This window comes from Bubalus kerabau, chromosome 13 (genome assembly GCF_029407905.1).
Source record: "Bubalus kerabau isolate K-KA32 ecotype Philippines breed swamp buffalo chromosome 13, PCC_UOA_SB_1v2, whole genome shotgun sequence".
NCBI classification, from domain to species: domain Eukaryota; kingdom Metazoa; phylum Chordata; class Mammalia; order Artiodactyla; family Bovidae; genus Bubalus; species Bubalus kerabau.
In genome coordinates, this window is record NC_073636.1 from 81,097,994 (window position 1) to 81,112,175 (window position 14,182).

Consider the following 14,182-nt stretch of genomic DNA (forward strand, 5'->3'; position numbering starts at 1 on the left):
AATTGTACACTTTCCACTGGTGCAGTTCTTTCAATTATACTGAGATAAAGCTATTAAATAGTCAGTAAAGAAGTGCTTTGATTATTCTTTATACTTTGAAACTCCCTGACTTCCCATTTTGTTCTTAGCTGTAGAAAATTCTCTGCTTTTCAAGCTCTCTTGTGATTACATTAGGTACCCCCAGATAATCTTCCTCTTTTAAGGTTGATGGATTATTAGCCTTAATTACATCTGCAAAATCCCTTTGTCATACAAGGTGACATCACCAAAGTGGCACCAGGGGATGAAGATCATGAGGGCCACTTAGAATTCTGCTCACCACATTCTCATTCACTTATTTTCAATCTCAGTAGTTTATTGAGCTCCTACTATGTTCTAGATCCTCAGGATATAGCAGTGAACAAGACAGGCATAATTCTACCTGTAAGCATAGAAATTAATGCCGAATGTTAATGAATGGGTGGGTGGATAGTTAGATGTTATAAAGCTCTAAATGCACATTCAGAGAAAAAGCAACAGAGGACTGAGACTCAATATTATTGAGTACGTTTTAAAGGTCCATGTATCATCTTGAATGGAAATGTTGCTCAACTTTTGATGAGGAGCCTAATACGTCAATACGTCTGTTATCACTGACTGATGACCTCACATAATAAAAGCTCTTGACTTGCGTGTATGTTAACAATTAATGGATTGTGTAATGCATCACACAGAGGATATGGAAGGTAATAAAGAGGTGTAAATGAGAATTACACGGGTTAGTCGGTGTCATTAATGGTTCTTTTGTTCTGCTAGGGCAGCAGTATCTTACTCAGGTTATAGTTCTGGTTGCTGAAATAACTAAACCAATTCAACTATGATTGGTTCTTCCAGAATATTCTCCTTGCAAAGGCCCCACACTCCAGTGTATTCACCACGCTGTCCACTTCTAACCACCCCTTTCCATGACCCTTGAAGGGGTGTTAACCGTGTGGAGACTGATGCGTCTTGCGAGCCCGTTTCCACTCCCGCAGTTACTGGTGTGCTTTTGCCATGGTTCTTTATTTCCTAGAAGGTTTCCAATACCGTATCCAGCCCCTAATGAAATAAAACCATAGTGATCTGTTTTACAATAGACACTAGTACACATGGGACCCTATTTATTTATTCAGAAATATATGTCATAGAGATTGAATGAGAAGCTAATATTCAGAGCTGGGAAAAGCAATACTGTGTATTAGGAGGAATCAGCATTTGTTAGCATAAGTAAGACTCTGGAGTCTTGATTATAAGTGTCAGTGTATTAAAAAACATTGACTAAACCCAGTGTGAAATCACAAGTCTGTAATGCAAATATATTTGGGGAAACGCAAACACATTTATCCATGCATTAATTCATTCACTCAACAGCAATTTGTTGAGTGCCTAGCATGTGTCAAGTACTTTTCTAGATGCCGGAGACGTATTGGGGAAACACGCATAAAGCTGCAGTACCCTTTGAAAGCTTATATTCTATTAGAAGGAATTAGAAAATGCACAAAATAAAGACATTGTGTTATCGTTTGTTGATAGACAGTAATAACTTTAATGTTAGCAAAGAAGTTTGTCTGGAACAAACTTAGGACAGTTTGTAATAGAAATATAAAGAGATACGCTCTGTTTGCATATGTATTCATGCTGTGTTCTGTGGACATGGGGAAGAATGGTTTCATCTTGGTTGGCTCACACACTTACCACATCCATTTCAAGTTGCTAAGCAATCAGTTGGCTGAATCTGTTTATACTGGTACTCAATGAATGTTTATCAAATGCATGGATATTACTGAGTTTACTTTTTAAAAAATAATGATTGTAGTTAAATCTTACAAATATTTTTGAATTAAAGACTCATAATTTTACACTAGACTTAGTGAAGGATATAAGTGTCAGACTGTTGATCACTTTAATTCCTGGCTTACTGATCACCTGTTTAGAGAAGTCTCCTTGCCCATTCTGTCTACCAAGTATTGAACTGTTACTCACTGCATTCCTTTGTTTTCTTTGATATTTATTTTCTCCATGCATGCACACTTATTTATTTTTATGTACAATTGTTTATCATCCCTTTTTATTCACTAGGCTGTAAAGTCCAGAAGGGAGGGGTTTAATCTGTTTTATCATTTTACACCCCTCATGGTAACGCCTTCCTTGCCTTCCTGCTCTCCTGACCTCTTGCATTAACATCCATCTATTAAGACTATGAACTGTATTCCAAACCCACGTCCTAGGAGAAATGCAGACCCTCTCCTGTGCCTCCAAGGCTCCCCTGCGATCGTCCCCTTGAAGTCCCTCCTGGATTTCCTTTGAGTTGGGCGCCTGCAGCAGCCCTGTCATTCTCTCCGCCTTGCATTCTGCTGAGAGATATCTAATAGCAGCTGATGGGATTTTATGAGCTTTTGGATACATTTCCTTTTCTCAGTGATGTCTCATCAGGGGTTCTTTGCCAGTAATTATGGCAGCTCTGAAGACTTGAAGAAGCTTCCTCTCGGCATTGAGTGATGGGATTTCTTAATATGACTTCTTTTTGTATTTGGAGGTGAAAGTTAAATTGAATGTCATGCTCCATACTAGGCTTATTTAGTCTGCAAAGACATTGGAATAATTCTATTTGGAATAAAACCTATAAATGAGCAGCAGCCTGTTCAACCATTCTGTCCAGTCGCGTGAAAATATAAGGGGTCTCTCATGGTGTTCATTTACCTAAGGGTACTCACACAACATCAGATAGAATCACGTAGACCACCGTTACTGAGTATAAGCCATGCACTTGTTCAGGGCTGGCACAGTAGGGTCTTTGGGCCAAATGCACTCTGCTGCCTCTTTTTGCAAATAAAGTTTTACTGAAACGCAGCCACACTAATTTGTTTACATGTTTGTAAAGCAGCTTTTGTGCTGCAATAGCAGAATTGATTAGTTGCAACAGAGCCTATACAGTCCACAAAATCTGAAATACTTACTATCCAGCCCGTTTCAAAAAAAGTTTGCCAATCTTGAAGAGCCATCTTGATGAACAGATACGTTCTTTCGTAAGCATTTTAGGATTTCTGCATATCTAATTGCTTTACATGGAAACAGTATTTACCTGAACAATTTTGTCGTTTGTTAGCAGGCTTAACTATAAAGTTCCCATATAAAAGAAAAGGAGCTTATTTACAGTTTAGGAGCCTATAAAGAGTTCCTGGATCCAATCCCAGCATGTGTGTGAAAGCTTCCCCACACCAGCAAGCAATTCTTGGATGCCAGCAGGGTGTTTAAAAAATTCAAAGTGAAAGAAGTGAAAGTATTAATCTCTCAGTCCTGTCCAATTCTTTGCAACCTCATGGACCAGGCTCCTCTGTCCATGGGATTATCCAGGTGAAAATACTGGAATGTGTAGCCATTCTATTCTCCAGTGGATCCTCCTGACCCAGGGATTGAGCCTGGGTTGCCTGTATTGCCAGCAGATTATTTACTGTCTGAGCCACCAGGGAAGCTCAAACTCAATTTTAATACTGTCTACACAGAGATAACATCAGATTCCACAAAAGAAAGAGCTCAGTCCTGCAAGACCACCACCCGCTTCAGATGCAGTTGCAAGCCCAGGCTGTTACCTGTGCTTCTGTTGTTGTTCAGTCACTACGTCATGTCCATCTCTTTTGAGACCCTGTGGCCTGTGGCCTGTAGCCCACCAGGCTCTCTGTCCATGGGATTCTCCAGGCAAGAATACTGGAGTGGATTGCCATTTCCCCGTCCAGGGGATCTTCCCAACCCAGAGATGGAACATTGGCAGGCTCATTCTTTACTACTGAGCCACCAGGAAAGCCCCAACTGGCTATAAATCAGAGGTTCTGACAACCCCCTCCTTGGATTATATTAACTGGTTAGAACCAAAGATCAGATGAAGAGATACATCTGGTGAGGTCCTGAACAAAGGAGCTTCTGTCCTCCTGGAGCATGAGGCCTGGCATAGTGGCATTGGAAGCATTCTGGTTCTCCAGCCTTCTTCATCTTCTTGAAGAAGGACCAAAGAGCTGTCCTTTTGGGTTTTCATGGAAACTTTAATCATTTACCACTGATGACTGATTCAGCTCAACACCCCACCCCAACTCTTTGGAAATCAGGGAGTAGGACGGAAAGTAACAGTCTTCTAATCATCAGATTTGTTCCTTCCTCCATCCTTCCATGCCCTTCTTCAGGGGATCTTCCTGACCCAGGGATTGAACCCACGTCTCCTGCATTGCAGGCAGATTCTTTACTGCTGAGCCACTGGGAAGCCCAAGATATCTTTGTCATTCTCATCAGGAAATTCCAATCGTTTTGGCAGCTGTGGGGCAGGAGTTGTGGATGAAGTCCAAATATATGAGACATATATATTTGCTCATCTGAATGACCAAATATATATTTCTTACAATTCAAAATATTATAAGACCCATTCATATTCTTTTATGCATATCTCTTCTCAGTTTCAAAACAATACAAAAAAAAATCAATATGGAAGAACTAAAATAATTTTTTTCTGGACTTGATCTCATTCCCCATTTCTAATTCTCCACAATATCACTAATTTTAGCACACAAGTTGAAGATTACTTAAGGCCATCATTGAAGACATAGTTTATTTTAACTTATTCAAAGTGATTTGCCCTTCACTGAAGTAATTTTTCAGGATAAAACCTCTTTAGCCTGTGGTATCTGGCACTCAGCAATCAGACTCACAATCATGCTGGAAACTTAACCACTTCATGACTATTTATGTCCAAAACATGGATGTTTTAAGTGAAGATCAGTTTCACAATTGGATAATTGGTGTGCGTGACATTTGTCTACGGTTTCATTTCGAAATTGACTTGAAGATGAGGAAAAAAAATGAGTGTATTTTTTTAAAGGCCAACATTAGAAGATTTCCTTAACACCCGAGTTACTGGTAGTCTCAGGTTAAGAGAATGCAGGTGAGATCTTGAGCTCACCTGGTGAGAGATACATCATTTCTCATTAGCGGGGATGGGAAATAATATCACATGGGGAAAATTGCCTTTTCTTTGTTTAAAAGAGTTAAAGCTGATACTCAGGGTGTGGAATTATCTGCCAGACCATGGTCAACAAATTATAACTGCAACATTAGTGATGGCTAGTGTGTGTGGAGCCTGTCCTACGTGCCAGAGCTGTGCTCCTGGTTCCCATACCTTCTCCATTAAATGCTCCCCCAAACTCTTTAAGGTGCCTCATATGTATCCTTATTTTACAGATGAGCAAATGGAAAAGATGAACTTTAAACCCAAGTCTCTCTGACTGTAGCCCAGAGGTTTTCAACTGGTTGTGAATTTGCCCCACCTCCTGCAGCGAGACTTCCCTGATAGCTCAGTTGGTAAAGAATCCTGCAATGCAAGAGACCCTGGTTCAATTCCTGGGTTGGGAAGATGCCCTGGAGAAAGGAAAGGCTACCCACTGCAGTATTCCGGCCTGGAGAATTCCATGGACTGTATAGTCCCTGGGGTCGCTAAGAGTTGGACACGACTGAGCAACTTTCACTTTCACTGCCAGGAGACACTTAGCAACATCTGGAGACAGTTTTGGTTGCAACTGGGTTGTGGAGATGTTTCTGGCATCCAGTGGGCAGAGGCCAGGGGCGCTGCTAAGCGGCCACCAGTGCACAGGACACCCACCATGACCCAGGGTTACCCGGCCGCAGACGTCAGTAATGCCCGGCAGGTGGCCCTAGTGGCAAAGAACCTGCTGCCGGTGCAGGTGGCCATGCAGGTTTGATCCCCGGGTGGGGAGAGCCCCTGGAAGAGGGCATGGCAACCCACTCCAGTATTCTTGCCTGGAGACTCCCGTGGGCAGAGGAGCCTGGGGGGCTACAGACCATAGGATCCATAGGGACACAACTGAAGTGACTTGGCATGCAGAGCTTGCACAATTAAGAGAGTCTTCTGAGTCTCCAGATTTAGGAGATGTCAGAGGTGTTCTCACTTCTCTTCAATCCCAGGGAAACAATTTGTGCCTTTCTCCATCCATCCTTCCTGAATTACTTCTTTCTTTCTCTTAGGAAAAAAGCAAAAAGTGGTATTTTTCCAGTAGCCACCAGAACCACGTTCCTCTTACAGTAGATTAGAGGTCTTTTCCCTTTATGTGAGGTCATGAATCCTGGTTCTGACAGATGGTTCTGTAGATGGTCTCATGTGCAGCGCAATGGTCTCTGTGCAATGCGATCGTCTTTGTTGATGTCTTTTTTTTTTCACCCGGGTTTACCTCTCTCTGGCTTCAATCCTATTATCCACAATCCACCTTCAAACCTCACATTGTGTGAGCATCTAATTTATCCAGGGCCAAGCCAAGCCTGCAACCTTTCCTTACTGGGCTTCTTTGAGTTCCTCCTTCAGAGGGGCTTATTTCTAAATCTCTGATCTCAAGCCAGATTAGACTTTTGGAGCTAATGATCAACAGCGCATCAAGCTTAGTTCACATTCCATATCTGATTCTACTCAAAGCTTGGTGGATTTTATAGAAAAGAGGCTTCCAGGAAAGAAGCTATTAAAAAACAGAGTCTTAAAAAAAAAAGTCTCCTTTCAACTCCTTTACTTACCTAGTCATGAGGCAAGTTGATGTTTCTCTCAGTTCTGACAAGTGCATTTAACGCTGCCTCCGCAGCAGATCAACATATAGAGTGCCATGCTGCAGGAATGGCATGGTGCCAGGCACTGTGGGGAATCCACAGAAACATAAGGAAAGTCTGTGCCCTCAGGGGTTTCACACTGTAGTTGGGGAAATGAGACATATGCACACACATGGAAAATGAAATAACTAAATGAGAGGTAAATGATAACACAAAGCGATAATACAAAGGGTGGTGAGAGAGCCGGTTGTTCAGGAGGAAGAAAGTCTTCTATGGTCTGACATGTTCTGAAGTCTTCATGGAGAAGACAGAATTTGTAGAAGGGAACATTTTCTCAGGAAGATTAGAAAAAGCAGAAATTATGTACATAAAGGCTGGAGAGAAAACATGTTGGGTGGGTTCCAGGTACCAAATGCCTCCCAGGTAAAGTAAGGGCCCACTGAGGAGTATATAGAAGCAAGCCTAATGGGGTAACAGAGGCCAGAGTTTAGACCTTACATGTCATGTGATGGAGTCTGAGTTTTATTTCATAAGCATTGGGGAGTCATCAAAGCTTACATCCAAATTAAAACAACTTCCTAACTACCTTGGCCTAACTACTCATGGGCCCCATCTAATCCATTGTCCAAGAGGCAAACAGATGTGTTCTTTTAAATAAAAATATGATCATATTGTTCCCCTGCTTAAAACCCTCAGGTGGTTCCTATAACACTGAAATAAAACCCCCCTTCAATGCTGCAGTTTCCATGGGCCCCATGCTCCCACGTCACGATGCCCCAGCCATCCTGTCTTTCTTGAGTGCACATACCTTGTTTCTACCAGAGGAACCCTCTACTTGCTAAACTATGGCTGGAACTTAGCTTTAATCCAGATCTTTCAATAATCGGTTCCTTCTTGGCATGTATTTATCAGTTCACATTCTGCCTCCTTGAGGTATTATGGTGTGGTTATGGTATATTTCTTCATAGCTCTTACCACTATCTAAAATCACATTATGCGTATGCAATCTGTGCGTTTTTTTGCTTCCCCACTAGCAATTCTGCCTTGTTTACTCCTAGCTTGTCATGAGTCCACTCGAATGTTTAGTGTGGTGCTCAACATATGTAAGTTTCAATAAATATTTGTTGAGGGGATGGGTGAATGGGGTAGAGATGGACATAGAAAGATGAGTTATGGAACTGTTATAATATTGGTTCATTTATCAGATATTCGCAGAGGTCCTCTTTGCTGGTGGCTGAGGATGCAGGGCTGAATTCCCTACCACGATGGTGCTTACAGATGAGGGCACCCAGGCTTAGCAAGTGATGTCAGATGTGGCGAAAGGACGTTAGAGGAGGAGAGTGAAGACAGCGCATCACAAGGGAAGCGTTCCAAGACCCTGGGGTCGCGGAAGGTTCTTCTGAGACCACATTACGGTAAAGAGTTGAATAAGGCACGGAGGGAGGGGGAGAGAAGACTATTCCAAGTAGAAGGGCTAGCATTTGTAGGGGCAGTGAGATAAGAACATGGATGCGCTGCAGGAACCAGAAGGCGGCCAGGATGGCGGAAATGGGCTGAGGGTGGAGAGCAGAATATCGTGGAGCCCAGGTCCGTCAGGGATCATATTCAAAGACAGCCATGGAAGGGACTTTGAATTTTATCCAAGCAGTATCAGAAAGTCATTGGAGGGGCTTGTGGTCAGATTTGACTTTTTCAAAGATCTCGTTGGCTCTTGTATAGCTTTGGGTAGAAAGGGATATGGGCTAATCAGTTAGCAGGTAGGTAGAACAGTCCAGGTAAGAAATTGCTAAGGTGGTGGTGGTGGTAGTGATGGAAGAAAATAGTCACATTTGGAAGTAGAATTTTTCTTGGTGATTATCTGGATGTGGCTGGTAAGAGAACGGGAGACATGGTGTGTTGCCTTTTAGCCTGGGCTTATGGTTCTTTGAAAATGAATCATTCACTGAGATCAGCACTTTGCTGGGAGGAAGGCTGGTTCAGTTTTTGGATATGTTGAATCAAAATAGCTCAAGATTCTTGAGAGTTACTATTTATAGAAATGCCAAAGTGGAAAATAATAATCAAGGAATGGAGTGATGATGGTTGATTCATGAGGTGCGATGGGAATGGCAAACAAAAACCACGAGATTCGTTTTCTATCTCAGGGGCTTTTAAATCCCCCTCTTCCCTCCTTTTCCCCATGCAAAGACTTAGCTGCAATTCTAGATATTAAAAGAATTTGGATAAAACACCAGTCTTGAGTAGGCTGCCAGAAGGGGAAAAATCCTGAAAAGAGCTTTAATTCCATGCACGTTTGCAACCAAATTACTATATTTAAAAAGGAGAAAATGTGATTTTACAAATTATGAAAAACATTTCAAGTGTCCTTTTTAAACTGCAATGGATTTTCTACTCCAAAGAATATTTTTGCACTGCAGAAATTAGTATAAATGTTGCTCTGTTTTATGGCATGGGAGACAAGGAAACATGGCAATACCAGGATTTTATTAAACTCTGGACAAATTGGGGAGGATGTTTCCTGCTCTTTGAAAGAAGTGACTGATCTTCTCTTGATTTGGAAATGCTGAGGGGAAAGGAAAGCTTCAGAAATGGCTTAAAACAGCTCTGCAGTGCATTTGGCAGGAAGTTGAGTGCACTTTTTTTTTTTTTTTTCAGGGAGAAATTAAGGGGAAAAGGTGACTTTTATTGCTGAAATTAATTTTATTGCCATCCTAACTAACCCTCTTCCTCCTTACTCCCTGCTATCACACAGAGATAAAAAGGTGACAAGAAACGCCTCTTCAGACCCCACAGCTTCTCATACTGGTTGGGGATCCTGGCAGCTGAATGTTAGGTTTGTAAATATGCCCCGGAAAACTGCAAAGCTACAAACAGATACATGAAGAATGAGGAATCTGATTAAGAAACGAGCATTTATATTTTTACTGGGTTTTACTTTTAACATAAAACATCTTGAAAAAAGTTTTATGATTTAGCATTTATGAATGACTAGATTTTAAGAGAATTGTAATATTTTTTTAGGGTATTTCAGCTCTGTGAGTTATTTCTTGTAGATTCAGATAATGACATTATAAATCTTTCTGTGGAGGCAATTACTAAGGCAGACATGGCCTATTCCCCATTGGCTTTTAGGTTCAGCTTACTGACATATTACAAGCAGGCTTACCGTGGTCATTAAAAACTGATCTGGGATTTATTGTACCTCTTTAAACTCTCAGTACTTTGAAAAGTATTGAACAGAAAGGAATACAAAGTGAAGTTACAAAGAGGGCCAGCAAGGCAATCAGGAGAAAAGCGGATTTAATTTATCCAACCAAGACTACCATAAGTATCATGAAAATATCTGAAATTAGAGCATGGGGTTTCTAACAGAGGCAAGGACATGCTTGTGAAGGGTGGATTTCCACCTGAAATGGTTTCAAATACTGTATTAGAAGTGAAAGTTACAGAGATTTTGGTGTAAGATACTGCACAAAAGGTGAATTTTTAACCTTCACTGAGAGATGGCCCACCTGGAGACATAGAGCATCACAGAAGAAAAGCAGTACTCTTTGGCCAGCACTGACGCCTACAGTGTAGGTGGAGATCAAGAAGAGCTTCCCCATACCTGCTCTGAATTTCCCCATTATCTTATTCACCTGCACGGATCTTGATCCTTCTGCTTCTCCCCAAATGGTAGTGGAATGCCTTTTCTGGAAAAAGATGTACTCTGCAGTATTCTGAGTAGAAATACTTTGTCAGTGCAAAAGCATGAAGGTGAAAAAAATAATTGGAGATGAAGGAAAGTGAGGAGAAAGATTCCCACTGAACGTTAGGGTTTAGCTCTAACCTGGTCATCTAGGAATGCACACATGCTCTCCTTCTTTGTTATTAACCTGGATGGGGCGTATTTCCTGTTTTGAATGAGAATGCAGAGAAACCTTGAAAATGCTTTTCTCACCCTGCACAAAGAATAAGCTGAAAGTTTGTGTGTTTTTCTTTTGACATTTGAGGTTTTCTTACTGTTATAGTCCAGTAACCTGTCCATCACTTTTAAGGCAATATTTTACTGAAGTAAAGCAAGACAAACCAGCCAGAATCGCCATGCTGTTTTGTCTAAAACACTTTGGTTCCCATGGCTGGCTTTTTCTCGCTACTCAGATCTCAACTCAAATGTCACTGCTTTAGTTGAGTCCTCCCCAGATCTTATACTCAACTCCCCATCACGGGCACGTGTCATCTGTCACCTGCTTTGATTCTTCATAGGGCCAGCAGTCTTCTTCTGTAAAGGCTCAGACGGCAAATACTTTAGACTTTATGGACCATACAACGTATGTCCCAATTACCTAACACGCCACTGTAGCTCAAAAGCAGTCACATGTGAACAGAAATGAACAAGGCTCATCAACCAGTTGTACAAGGGTTAAGTCTACTCCCACCCCTGCAGTTCTCTTACCAACAGTGTGCCCTGGGAATTCAGGATGAGCTACTCTAGATAAAGGGGCACTAGATAATCAGATGCCTATCTCAGGAAGAATCTCTAGGGCCCCAGATTCGCACATCTTCCATACATAAAAAAGGCTGAGATATGTTCTTTGTGATTAGCATTAATATTTTACCAAGATGCTTGCTTGACTTCATGCATTTCTTAGCCAAACAATTCATATGTATATATATATATATACACACACACACACATATATATATATATACTGGATCCTTCCCTTCCTCTTTGGAGCAATTCCTTGAGCTGTCTCCCAGACTTTGTCCTCAATAAGACCCTCAATGAAACTTAAATTCATAAACCATGTTGTGCACTTTTAAGTTGACACATAGGTAATGTGTCAACGGTGTGCTAGGGCTTCCCTGATAGCTCAGGTGGTGGAGAGTTCACCTGCAATGCAGAAGACCCCGGTTCGATTCTTGGGTTGGGAAGATCCCCTGGAGAAGGGATAGGTTACCCACTCCAGTATTCTGGCCTGGAGAATTCCATGGACTGTATAGCCCATGGAGTCACAAAGAATCAGACATGAGTGACTTTCATAAGACTTTAGTTAGAGGAACAACTTGTGGGCCACAGTTTGACAGCCTCTGCTTTAAGAGGATGTAATGTTTGAAGTTTTTGCATGCATTTATTTATTTTCCAGGTTTGTGTGTGTGTGTCTCTCTCCATTAGAATCTGAGATTCATGGGGCCAGCAATATAATTTCCTAAGTCCACTGCTATCTCCTAAACACAGAAAGGATCGTGCATATTAGGTGTTCAGTACATACATGATGAAAAAAATAAGCTAAGCTGTGTCCTTTAAGTGGTTGTTGTGCTGTTTTATTCTACTGTTTAAAATTACAAAGCAAACTATACTTTCTTTGGAAAATAGTACAAATTAGTTTTTTTTTTTTTTAATAGTAAAGAGTTTTGGATTACTTGTAAAATGAAATGTCAGAGTTAAGATACCTTGAATTAATTTGGGATTTACTTTATGGGTTGGATTCAAGCCCTTAGTTCAGATTTCATTCAGGATAGATTAAATCTGATTTAAAACCTTCACTCGACAATACATTGTTGTTTGATAGATTTCATGCAAATATAGCTCCTGGGTTTGCTGTCACCTGAATACATAATCCACGGAGCAAGCAAAGGGCACTCAGCACTATAGACTGTTGTGAATTCCAGTGGACTCAGTCACTTATGAAAGAGTTTCACTTAATTCCTTGTCTGAGTAATTTGCCAGCAAGTCAGTAGTTTGGCCATGGGGACTAAATAGCCTATCAGCTGGAGTGGTTCTCTTCCCTGACACTTTGGAATATTAAAATTCTTCCTACAGTTTCAGACATACTCTTTATTCCCAAACCTGGTACACGCTGAGCTCTTACAATGTGCTTTCTCACGGGTTCTAGTGTATGTGCAGTGGTTGTGGAGGGGGGTAGGGGGAGTTGTCTGATGCAAGTAGAGCTCCAACAGAATTAATTTGTAAAGTTCATTTTGCAAAGCTCCTTCGCTAAAAATCATCATGTAAATGCAGCTACTTGTACGAATTGTGTCCTTTCTGTTTGTGAGCTGGTTTGGAGAGCAATATTTAACATTTCTACATAGCAAGTTTCCTAGACTCCTAATCTTGGTGTCACTGAAGGGTTTAAGATTGGCTTTTAACAGAAATCACATGAGATATAGTCAAACACCACCCTTTTCTTGGACTCAGTTAACCTTTAGAAAGACTAAACTCACTAGATTAGAGGGGAGAATTTTTTTTAATGAGGTCTCAGTGATACAGAAGGTGAGGTTTGCTGCCCTTTGAGATCCACTTCTAACTGAGGAAGACTCTTGTGAATCTGAACTCTCCTAGACAGCCCTCTAGGTCAGGGCACTTGAGCAGTACCAAGATTTTGCTACTGCTGCTAAGTATTGAATTCATTTCTCTTTTTTAATTGACTTCAGACATTTAGGAAGTCATTCACAGGTCACAGAAGATGGAAAATGAAGGACAGTCTTCAGTGTGAGACCTAGGCATGACTGCGGTCATCACATGTTGACTTTTATCCTCCTACCGTCCCATTTCAAGACTGAAGTGGGGTCAGGAGTTCTGTTGATTTTGATTATGATCACCCGTTCTGTGAAGTGTGACCAAGGACGGGCTCCTTGTAGTAGGTCGGTGTGATTCTGCTTGGTCCAGGCACGAACTCCTAGGCAGCTCAGCGGTTTTGCATTTTCTCTGGAATTGACAAGTAGACGATGTGGAAGAGGGCTTCTGTTTCCAAAGGCGTTGGAAAGCTTCAACAGTGGATTCTGGGGAGGAGGCGGTGTGAAGTCATTTCCTCTAGTGTGTTGAACAAGGTATCCAAGCAAAGGTCAGCAGGCCTAAAATGGAGGAAATGAAAGAACCCAGATGCCAGGGGCCAGCATTTCCTAAAGGGTAATCTCCCCAAATATATGAGCCAATGGATCCTCCCCTTTTAACTTAACCCTTTGATTTGGGTTTTCTGTCACTTGCAACCAAAAGAATTCTAGCTAACAGTAGCTATTTCCTGTCACTCTTAATCCACTCCCCAACCTAGAGGACTATACAAATGTTTACTCTAAGAAATGCCTTTTAAGCAATTTAAGAGTTGAATGAATAAATCCATAAATTTATTCTACACAATCAGTTTTGGGGATCTGTATAAAATGTAAAGGGCTTTCCTGGTGACTCAGTGGTAAAGATTCCACTCGCCAATGCAGGAGATAAAGGTTTGATCCCTGGTTCAGGGAGATCCCCTGGAGAAGGAAATGGCAATCCACTCCAGTATTCTTGCCTGAGAAATCCCATGGACAGAGGAGCCTGGCGGACTACAGCCTGTGGGGTCACGAAGAGCTGGCATGACTGAACTCAGCCCACATGCATAAAATGTAGAAGCACAGTTTAATTCCCCAGAAGAGTCTAGCATTTCTATAAAACAGCTTCTTCATTCAAGAGATATTCTGGAGTCTTAGTGAGATACTGGTTCATCTGGTTTATTAAGAGTATGCCAAGTGGCAGCCCACTCCAGTGTTCTGGCCTGGAAAATCCCACGGACAGAGGAGCCCGACAGGCTACAGTCCCTAGGGCGGCAAAGACTCG

General features: G+C 41.5%; 1 protein-coding gene across 1 annotated transcript in view; it reads left to right on the top strand.

Annotated features, from left to right (window-relative positions):
- TSHZ2 (teashirt zinc finger homeobox 2) overlaps positions 1–14,182 on the top strand; it is an 885,630-nt gene that overhangs the window by 328,999 nt on the left and 542,449 nt on the right. The gene's annotated exons all lie outside the window — the stretch shown is intronic.